Consider the following 11,701-nt stretch of genomic DNA (forward strand, 5'->3'; position numbering starts at 1 on the left):
TCATAGGAAACTATTCCAAACCATGTCCCTGAAAAAGAGCCAGCTGCTGGCTGAGGGATTCTGGAAGTGGTCATCAAACAAAGCTGAAGTTCCAGGCCCTTGAAACGGATTCAGAGATGACTACCCTGCTGCTACCTGAAGGCCTTAAGATAGGAAGATGGATGAAGGTTGATGTATTTATTTTTTTAAAAGAAAAACCTGAAAGGGTGCCAAGAGGGCTGGGTTAGGTGGCAACCCAGGACCTTTCCGTTCTTGCTTCATTTGGGAGTTTTGGCCTTGGCTCCAGGTGTCAAGTGAACAGTCCAGGATGCAGAACCGCCCCTGTCCCCATGCAAGAGAGGGCCCGGCTGGTGGTGCTGAGCTCACCTCGGCCAGCGGCTCCTCCTCCTCCTTTTCCTCCTCTTCCTCCCTTGGGGCAAGAGGTGTGCTGGCGGAGGGAGCCAGGCCCAATCGGCTCCTTGCACCTGCAACACCCCAGGGCTCTGCAGCCTGCCCCCCCTCCTTGCCCCAAGGTGCCTTCTTGGCTTGGGGGCTCGTGAGCCCCCCTGACTCACGCTGGCCCCTGTTGCTCCCAAGCTGCCCGCGTCCCTCCTTCCCAAGCAAAACCAAGGAGGAGGAAGGGCAGCTCAGGGACACCTGCCGGGTCTGGGGCACTGGAGGTGGTCCAGGACCTTCAGCGGCACCTTTCAAATCTTACTTCTCTGAAATGAAGCCTCACCTTTAATGTCCCCAACAGGGAGGGAGCTAAAAGGTGGCCCTTGTGGGCTTTGCCAAGAAGGGGAAGGTTTCACTCTGCAGATGAAGTAGTTGGGATGGAGATAAAGAAGCTGCTTTTTCTCCCCTATGGATCTGATGGAGTCCAGTGTCTTGAAACCAAAGAAAGATTGTTTAGTCATTTTGCACATTGCTCAAGGTTGCAAGCAGATAAAAAGGACAGGGGTAAACAACACGTCACCCCCTTGCCACCTCCAAAAAAAGGTCTTCGTGTGGGAGCCTCAGACTTCCCAGTGGTCGCATCCCTTCCTTGCCTTGTGGCCCTTTCCCCCTTTAATTTCCACGCCACGCTGTGGGATGTGAGAAGCCCTGCGTGGCCTTTCTCGAAGCCACCCTCTCTTGCGTCCACACGACCTGCTGGCCTCCCTTCGGGCAAGATCGGCTGCAAACATCAAGCTGGTTTTCTGACAAGGCAGAAGAAACGGATGGGCCTCAGGACCGTGTGACGCTCATGTGGTTCTGTCACGGGAAGCAACACAAACAGTGCCACGTTTCCACACAAGACCCGGGGATGGGGTGGTTTTTCTGTTTCGCTTTTCATTTGCATGTACACATCATGCGTGGAACGGAACCACCCAATCAGTGCCCTTGCTGCTTTGGGGGGGATCCTTTCTTCTTTTCTGTTGGACTTTCCAGAAAAAGGTAGTTAAAACGAACCGGTGTGGGCTCCCTGCCCTGAAAACCATGGACTTTCCAGTTTGAAAAGTGAGCAAAGCTGTGCAAATACGGCTCTGCCGAACAGTGGGTGCTGCCAAATCTCAGAGCAGGAAATGCATCAGCTCCCATTAGGCATGGAATGCTTTTTTTGCAAAAAGAAAAGAAAAGAGCACTTTTCTGAAAAAGAAAAGAGGAGGAGTCGACTTATTACCCCAAGCAGGGCTGGCAAAGATCCTGCCTCAGCGAGTGCTCAAAACATTTGCTTTCATTCCATGGGTCCTTTACATCAAATGGGTAAAAGCTGCAAGTTTCCTGATCAGACAGAATCAGAATTGGAAAAAAAATGCTCCTTTTTGTGACAGCCACAGCCGAAATCCTCCCAGAAACATGAGCACAGTCTGGGATATTATGGGATCTGTAGCACGCACCACCTGCCCCCCCTAAAAAGGAACCTTTCCAAACTTTGGGAGAGAAGAACTGTCATTTTCTAATGGTGAGGGATGCGGGTGCGAGGGGATGCTACCCTGTTTTGCTTTCTTCCTGCACAGAATGCAATGAATTAACGCTGATGATGCGGACGATGCACAGCTTATCCCGGAACGTTGTGGCTTATAGGGCAGCATTCCGTGCCATCGTTCATGCTACCAACACACCCCATATGTAGACAAAAGATAATAAATTCAGATCAGTCTGACTGATCTGCTTATTTAATATCTCTTTTGTCCCTTGCAGGATCCAAGGCACTTTGCAACATACCTTAAAGAAAAAGCAAGTTCAGCTTTAAAAAACACACACCATACATTATAATATTAAAAACACTGGCCTGGATCCAGTTAAAAAAATTACACCATCATCACTCCGTTGGAGCACATTTCAGCTGTGAAGTGCTTCCAGTTAAGATGTCAGCACATGGATGAATAGGTTGCCTTACTGCCCAGACTCCTGAGAATCTTCACTTTCCCTAATGGTAGGGCCGGCCAGGTGAGTCTGAATATGTCTGAACCATCATGGCTTGTCCCTTAGGGAAAAAAAATTGTGTACTACTTTGAATTTGCACTACTTGGTTCTTAAACACGGAGCTAGGGGAGCTTCCTTCAGCTCAGGCTGGCCTCTTCCCTTCTGTACAAACACAACGTGGAAACGTTTTTGACTGTACCTCTCCAACCAACCCCACGAAAAGTGGCCAGGCTGGCCGAGGCTTTTTGGGAGCAGAAGCCAAAGGAAAGAACTTCTCCCGCTCCCTGAAAAAGCTTTGATTGCTCGTCACCCTCGTTTCCTGGACGGATTTGATGCAAAATAACCAAGAGGCTTGTCCTTGCCTGAAGGATTCCTGCGTGCATTCTGACGTAACATCAGCAATATTCCGCATTTCATTCTCCTTTGTCTTCTAAGACTTTGCCTGTCAGCCAACCTCTGTCCTCGTTTCCCTCTTTTACCACCATAACCTGTGAAGAAAGCTGGTGTCTCGTAGCTTGGGGATCTAAAGAGGTCACTCTTAAGAGGTGGTTTTGAGCCACACGAATGCCCAGGGCCCAGAAATCACAAGACAAACATGTGATGCCTCAGGGAATGGCTTTCTCATGGTCCTTCCCTGCCCCGTCCCCACGACCTTTCTCCAGTCCTTACCCCTCGTGAGCCTTTCTTTGCGCATGGCCTTGTGGTGGCCGTCCCCCCCCCCCCGCAGACCCTCCTGACAACCTCCCCAAAAGCCAGAGCCAGGCTCTGCCCCCTTCATTGCCTCCACTCAGGGCACTGGCAAACCTCGGGGAGTTTGTCAAGCCCCTCTCCTGCCTGCATCCCACACACCCAGTCTCGTTCGGCTAATTCAAGCACACATCACTTGCGGGCCACCCCAACATGATGTAATCTTTTTAAAAGGAAAGGTTTAGGGCTCACTTTTACTTGCAGGGTGAATTTACAAAAAGAGGACTTTTGACATCTTGGGGGAACTTAAGATGAAAGCGAATGTCTGTCCGACACACGAAGGCACAGTCCGTTTTGTACACTAAGGGGGGGGGCGGAGGCAGGCACATTGCAGCCACCCAAAAGAAATTCCTGCTGAATTCCGAAGGCCTTTCTTATTTCTCTCTCTCTCTCTCTCTCTCTCTCTCTGTTCTGTGCCATCAAGTAAAAAACAACTTATAGGGACCCTAACAGGGTTTTCAAAGCAAGTGAGAGATTTCAGGAGTGGTTTTACCAGTTCCCCGCAGCAAGTTTCCAGAGCCGAGAGGGGACTTGGCCCTGTTGTCCAGAGTCCTCGTCCATCACTCTACCCATGTAGGTAGCCCTAATCCAGCCGATGCTTCAGTCGAGTCCAACAGGAAGGAATGAAATGCATCCTTAATTCTCTCCCACTGTGGCTCCAGTGGGATGTAAAAGATGTGCCACCGGCTTGACTAGGAGGCAGGAAAGTCTAAACCCAGTAGCCAGAATCATCTGCCAAAGGAGACATGGAAGCACGGGTATCGATTTCCAGAACTTGGAAAAGTTACTTTTTTGGAGTACGATTCCTAGGGGGGGGGGAAAAACCCTCCTGACCCTGACCAATTTAACACATTTACGTCTTCATGCTCTTGCGAGGATTATGATCTGCCTCTCAGACACTCACCCAGGTCCTTGTATCTGAAGCAGCAGGCTGTAACCCATCCACACGTTCACAGAAACAAACAAGGGCCATGAGGGTTTTTGCTTCTGTTTTGTTTTTATTTCTGTATGAAGGAATGGGTGCTTCATGCCTCTTCCCTTCGGGTACCCTGGGTGGTGCAGGGGAGTTGTCTGGTGGGCCTGCGTGATTATCTCCTGGTTAGTGGGAGGGGCAGAAAAGAAAGAAGGGGTCACCTCCTGTCACCAAGAAAAACCCCACACTCAACTTGTGGCTCTTCAGGTACTGCTGGACTACAACTCCCATCGGCCCCAGCCAATACAGCTTTCAGCTGAGGGAGGATGCCACCAGCACCACCATCTGGAGGAACACACATGGCCCATCCTTGGCCAAGAGAGAGAGAGAGATTTTTTTTGGAGGGGGGGGAAGGGGCAACACACCAGAGCCTCGGATCTCAGACTTGAGGACGGGAGAGGCCCTTTCCCACGCCATGATTCTGTGACGTCTGGCTCCGTGGTGCAGCCTCCCTGTGGAAAACGTGTGGGTTTCATGCCGTCATGGATGAACCTGTGAATGAATGACCTCCGAAAGGTCTCCTCATGAACAGGGTCTGCAGACTCAAGGCTGGGGCTTCCTTGAGGGAGCAGGCCCATCTCCCCCTTCGCTCTGTCCCCTTTTCCTGCTCCCTTCCTTCCCCGTCGGCCAGCCCGGCTGCCTTCTCCGCTGAGGCCTGCCCGACCCTGAGGCGCTCCAAGCTTGACAGCCCGTTTAGTCATGCTCTTTTCTAGGAAACACGAAGGCAACACATCCTGTGACGTCCAACGTCGCCCGGCTCTCAAAGTCACCTCCAGAGAGAGAGAGAGAGAGAGAGAGAGAGAGAGTGGTTGGCGACTTTTCCCCCTTCCGTCTCCCTCCGGCCTGGACTGAGAAGGGAAGGGGGCCGGGCCGGGAGGTGTGACGCCACGTGGAGGGGTTTTCCCTGCACCGGGCAGGTGGGAGCATGTGATGCCTTCGCTGGAGGAATGACACACGCACGGCGGCGCAGGTGGAGCAATGCCAGGGGAGGCTCAGCACCTGCCTTGCAAGCAGGTTTATGAGGAGGAGGAGGAGGAGGAGGAGAGGATCTTGTGACCCAGAAGGGTTCAAAACCTGCTCTCCCTCAGTTGACTTTTCACCCACTTTCAACATCCTCGCAGTGTGTGCGGTTTAACCCCTTGCAGCCACCCGGCCTTGCACTTCTCTGGCCATTCTCTGAGGCATTTTATTACACCCAACTGCAGAGAAAACATGTTGTGCCCTGTAACCCTGGAGGTCCATCCTGGGGCCAGCGTGGTGTTGTGGTTAGAGCATTTTGCTATTGCATGGGGGAGGTTGATGCCAAGACCCTCTGAATCATGAAACTCCAGGAGTAACTTTGAGCCCCCCACCCTCTTTCAGCCTGGCCTACCTTGCAGGGTTATGAGAATAAAAGCAGGGAGGACACCAGCCTAAGGTAACTGGACAAAAGTTGGCCATACATACATAACTAACAAACCACTGCAACATTATAACTTTCAATCACAATTTCTCCTTCTTCCTGCTTTCTCTGTATCCTTGTGGGTTTCTTTCTGAAAGAATGATACAAAATAGTTCCTCTTTGCCTCAAAAATCTATCGATCAGTAAGATACAAATAATATACTGTATATATACTGTATTTTTTTAGCCTACGGCAGCACCTGACATTTTCAAAAGCCCCTTTGTCATGACCGCCCACGTCAGTGTCACCAAGCGAGAGTTTCCAACTAGGCTGGTTTAAGGGTGTCCCTCGGTTCCCATCTGGCTGGACAAGTTGCTTCCTCAGCCACCGACCTCCCAGATACGGTTCGCTTTCCAGCAGGGCTGATTTGCACAAAGGCATGGCACGTGGTGCCCACCCAGGACATGGGTGGTGTTTGTGGGTGGTGGTGGGGGAGAGGGTTGGACCTCGAGGAACACATCCGACACCCTTGATCCCGAACACCTCTCCTTGCGAAGGGGTGGTGGCGGAGGGGGGGGGGGCTCCCGGCGATTCCGCAAAGCCCCTTCCTTGCGGGTCCTTCTCTTGGACCTGATGCCTCAATCAGACAGTGGAAAAGGTGCCCCTTTGGGCTCCACCTCCTCCTGCTTGGAAAAGCTGCCTTTTGGAGTCGTATTTCCCCCCCCCCCAAAAGGGACTGTTTCCCTCTCAGCTCTGCCCACAGAAGACAAAAGATGCCACTCGCTTTAAGCTTTTGGCATAGAGTTGGGATTGAATCCTGCCCAGAAACAAGCCTTAAGCACCTAGGCACCCCAAAGTCGGGATATTTGCTAATTTCAACACTTGCAGTGTCTTTTTAACCACACGAGCCCAGCTGATCTCTGCCGTTTCTGAGCCCCATGACGACCAAACAACAGATCAAGACGTGGATGAAAGGAGTGCATTGAACAAACATGGGACAAGCAAGCAATTGGATTAATGAAAAATGGGCTCTATTCCTTAAATAAACCGTACACTTATTGGTTGGGTCACAAAAACCAGAGATAGATAGATAGATAGATAGATAGATAGATAGATAGATAGATAGATAGATAGATAGATAGATAGATAGATAGATAGATAGATAGATAGATAGATAGATAGATAGATAGATAGATAGATAGATAGATAGATAGATAGATAGATAGATAGATAGATAGATAGATAGATAGATAGATAGATAGATAGATAGATAGACAGAGGTGATTTGACAGCACGGAGCAACAACCCCAGAACAGGGAACCATGGCTTCCTTCACTGGAGGAACTAAAACTCCTCGAAAAGTGGGGGGGAGTATTTGAGAAGTGCAGGACACTTCCTGTGCACCACCTAACTTCTGGGGCTCAGGGAAATGCCTTTCCTTCCATGGCCCCTCCTGGGATCCGGCCCCCAGCGCAACAGCCGACTCGGCCCTCTTCAGGTCCAGGCTAGGGATTTCCTCTCGGCTTCCCACATTGAGGTCGTCAATGGCCCTCGCCAGCTTCCTTTCATTCTGAGCCTCAAAGCAGCAAAGAGGCCAGGGAGGGCGGGATCCGCGAGCCCAGCTAGGAGGAAACAGAACAGGGGTGCTTTCCGTGGATGAGCCACAGCCAGAACTGCCGGGTCGTCTTTGCCGCACGGGCTGAGCAGAGTTTCCGGGCCGTGGTGCCTCTACAATCTGGCATGGAGGATCCTGGGCACCTCCGTCCAGTCAATCTAGAGGCACCAGATTAAGGAAGGCTTGCCTGCCTTAGAGGCTGATCCACATACCCAGGATCTTCCACAGCCGGAGGTGTTAATAATGGACGGATAGATGAGAGATTGCAGGTCCTTCTGAGCTCTCTGGGGTTTGTTCACCCCCCCCCCCCACACACACACACACACACTCTCTCTCTCTCTCTCTCTCTTTAGATGTGCCAGAGATGGAGCCCAGGAGTTTCCAGGTGGGAAGTAAGATTTTTGCCAACGGAGCTGTGGCCAGGATCCTGCCCAGCTCTTGCCTAGGTGGGCCAATAGTCTATCAGGCTGCTGGAAGAAGGAAGGAAGGAAGGAAGGAAGGAAGGAAGGAAGGAAGGAAGGAAGGAAGGAAGGAAGGAAGATGGAATGGAATGGAATGGAATGGGAAGAAAGAAAGAAAGAAAGAAAGAAAGAAAGAAAGAAAGAAAGAAAGAAAGAAAGAAAGAAAGAAAGAAAGAAAGAAAGAAAGAAAGAAAGAAAGAAAGAAAGAAAGAAAGAAAGAAAGAAAGAAAGAAAGAAAGAAAGAATGATTTGGTTTTTGTTTCAAACTGGGCCAGCACACTCTCTCCGCAGAATGTGCACAATTTGGCATTTCGCAGGACTCTTGATCTCGGGGGCGGGGGGAGGACATAGCTCAATCCACACTGACCCCAGTCTCTCCATCACCTAACTGGCCCTCTGCCTCCTTTAAAGTCTCCTCTTTATAATGAAGATTTGTGTGGGGTTTTCTTAGTGGCAAATCCCCAAGAGAAGATTAAGGAGACCTCACAGGCATAGCCTGAAATAAGGGGGGAAAGTTTGGCTTCTATTCAACTTCCCTCTCTCTTAAAAACTTGGCTCTTTAGGCAGGCCTTCCCTCCAGTCAATTAATTGTTTCATTTCTTTAGTTTCCCATCTTGAGAATGTATATATCCACTAACTAGTTGGTTGTATCATTAGGTTTTAGTAAGTATATTATTCTATTGTATTTTATCATTTTTTGTAAGCCGCCCCAAGTAGACTTTGTCTAGAGGAGTGGAGTATAAGTCTAAATAAAGTAAAGTAAAGTCTATTTTTAGCTGTGGAATCAAACAAGCAGAAAAAGTTTTCAGATTGAATTTAAGTTAAGGAGGTCCATATATTCCTATGATTTGTTACTCTACATCACTTTAAAAGTCAGAGGTCTAACTCCTGTAATCAACCACAATTTCCTCAGTGAAATTCTCCCCAGAGCCCCATCTCCCACATTCTTATCAGAGCTTGATAAAGCTTGTACTACAAATCTCATTATCCCCCACCACCACCAGTGGGCCATGCTGACTGGAGGATTATTGGAAGGGTAGTCCAAAGAGTTACTTTTTCCCAAGCCCTGGTTTTTAACCAGATCAGAGGCAGGGAATCTTTGTCCCTCCAGATCCAGCCCCTACAATCCCTGACTATTGGACTGAGGCTGATGGGAGTCGGAGTCCAGTGTCATGGGGCAGAAGCGGGGGGGGGGGAGAGGTTCTTTGCCCCTGGAAGACGTATATTAAAGTCCAAAGGCAGGCAGCAGGGGCTGTGGCAGGGCCTGGGCCAAACCTGGCCACCCAACCTGAAATTAAATAGTTGGTTGTAACAGAAGTATTTGTCGAATGTGAGAAGAGTATTGCAGAATAAAGAGAATGCTTCTTGCTGAGGAGGAAGTAAGCAGACTCGGCTATTTCCCAAGGGGAGGAGGAAAAGAAGCCGGAGTTTCCAGGTGTGAAACATTCCTCTCTCGCGCACGGTATAAATGGAGAACAGGTGGCCAGCTGGCTTCAGAGCACCTATCCTGTGGGCACCGGGACCAGAGCCCTCCCCCTGCAAACGGGCGGCAGCAGCAGCAGCAGCAGCAGCCTAAGAGCCAGCGGGCGGTCCAGCCAGCCAGCCAGCCAGCTGCATCCCCTGCCTGCCTGCCTGCCTGCCTGCCTCCGCCTCCCGTTTCCACCGCCGACTCAGCCAAGATGGTAAGGATGCCGCTCATGCCACCTCCAGGTGCCAGAGGGAAATGCTCCAGAGGCAGCCGGTGACTCGCTCTGGAAAGCTTCCGACCGACCAACTGACCGGCTGGCCAGAGAGCACCAGGGAGTGTGAAGCCTGGTGGGGAAAGGTGGCAGGAGAAGTTTCCTGGAGGAGCCTTCCTTGAGGGTGTTGCTCTGTGGCGGCCAGGGCGCCTGAGGGGGGTCTTGGGGGAGCCCGAGCCCTCCAGGCCAGAGCTTGGCCCGGGGGCTTTGGGGGTGCCACAACCCCACATGCCCACCCGGCCCTGGAATGGGCAGCAGGCACGGCCCCCTGAGACCCAGCTCTCCCCATGAACGCCTGGCAGCACCCACAAGGACCATCTCCCCGGATTGTAGGCAGCCTGGCATGGCTTTCTCCAGCTGCTGCCAGGGTCTCCGTCGGATGGAGGCCTTCACAAGCCTTTAAGGGACAAAAATGGGGGTCCTTTTGGGTCCTGTTGGTTGTGATATATTACTGCTGACCTTTTTAAAAGGTAGGTTTCTCCTGGTAGATTTTTAACACGGCGAAAACTGTTTTTTCAACGTCAGAGCCTCTGTCGTGTAGCAAGTAGAGAGCTGGACCGTGACTGAGGAGGCTTGGGTTGGACCGTGGAAACTCCCTGGGTGACCCGGGGCTGACCACGTTCTCTGTCCTTCTGACTGACCTGCCTCTCTGGGAGGATGAAGGTGTGGAAGAGAAAAGAGCCTCACGTAGGCGTCTTGCGCTCCTCGCAGGAGAGGCGGAAGACAAAAGCGACCGAAGCAATAAACCCCCCCCCCCGGTCTCCGGGTACCCTTGCTTTAGCTGCCATGAGCGGCAATTCGGTTTGGGCTGTTTTGAGGCCAAGCTCTGGAACCCCTTTACTTAACGGGGCTTCTTTACACCCTTGCTCAGACGTTAAGCGTCTAAACCGCATTCATTCAGGCATACATCCTCCAGCATGTGTTCAGGTGGATGAAATCAAGGTAGATGGGAAAAGGTGTGTTTAAAAATAGACAATCGTCATTTTGAAGCCTTGGTTGTGTTGATTGTTTGGAGGTTTATTTCCTGACTAATAAAAGTTAGGGTTTGTTTAGAGATCGCTGTGAATTAAGCCATGCCTCCAGGAGAAAGTAAACTTTTCTGGAGGAGGCAGAGGCTCATTTCCCCACGCCCCTCACCTTCCTTGTGGCCCCCTCAAGGAGAGAGGGGGGTCTCGAGAGGGAAAAGATGATGGACCGGTTGAAGCCGTGGAAGGAGCAGTGGACAAACCTGGGCAGATTTACTCTTCAGTAATTCCCAGTCTATTCAATGGTGCTTGCTCCCAGGAAAGTGTGCTTTGGACTGCATGTTTGGACTGGACTATTATACACACACACACACACACACACACACACACACACACACACACACACACACACACACACACACACACACACACACACACACACACGACTGTGTGCGAGACTCTCAAGACCTCTGAAACATCACACAAAGCAAACAAAGCGAAGCCATAAGGGGGTGAGGGTGGGGAAATTCTGAAGCATGGATTCATTTAGCCTTAAACAGGTTCAAATGCTGTTTGTCCTAATTCAGTTTTAAGAGAGAGGGAAAGCACCCTCTGCAGTATGGACGGTGCCAGACAAAAGCCGGGTTGCGAGGAGTGGAAAGGAATAGGTTCTGAAGTGTTTCCGTTCACCTTCCAAATATGTCAGAAAAGCCCAAGATGCAACGGCTGAAGGGTCCTGGCCTCCCTTTGTATGGAGTGCCCCAAAGGAGAGGAAGACAGGACCCCGCCCCAGCGATCTTACAGTTTCAGATTGCACAAGGGAGAGCAAATGGCTATGGGGAGAAAGAACCATGCACCCCTTTTGGGATGGGGCAGACCCATTTTTTCCAGAGCTTGCACATTTAAGCACATGGGGGTTGGTTTAGGGTTTAGGAGCCTCATGGCGCAGTGGTTAAACCGCTGTACTGCAGCTAAAACTGTGCTCATGACCTGGGGTTCAAATCCCAGGTAGCCGGCTCAAGGTTGTGACTCAGCCTTCTATCCTTCCGAGGTGGGTAAAATGAGTACCCAGCTCGCTGGGGGGGGGGGGGGGATGTGTAGCCTGCATCATTAACTTGTAAATTGCCCAGAGTGTGCTTGAAGCGCTATGGGGCGGTATATAAGCAGCACACTTTGCTTTTACTTTGCTTTTTATTTTGACTGTGGAGTCCCACTGCCAGCCTGACCCTTTCCTGTCATCCTAAAAAGGGGAAAGGTCATTTCCCCAGCCTTCTGGTATTCTCAAAATTACAGAAGTTCAGCAAGGTTTTCCCTAGGCCTGCCTGGCGACCACAGAAGCACAGTTAGGGGTCCCCTGCCCTGAACCCCCCAGCGAGTGAGCGAGGCCGGGCCCTGCGGCTCCTCCCTGTTCCCAGCCGCCCAGCGACCCCG

This window comes from Pogona vitticeps, chromosome 10 (genome assembly GCF_051106095.1).
Source record: "Pogona vitticeps strain Pit_001003342236 chromosome 10, PviZW2.1, whole genome shotgun sequence".
Classification (NCBI taxonomy): Eukaryota; Metazoa; Chordata; class Lepidosauria; order Squamata; family Agamidae; genus Pogona; species Pogona vitticeps.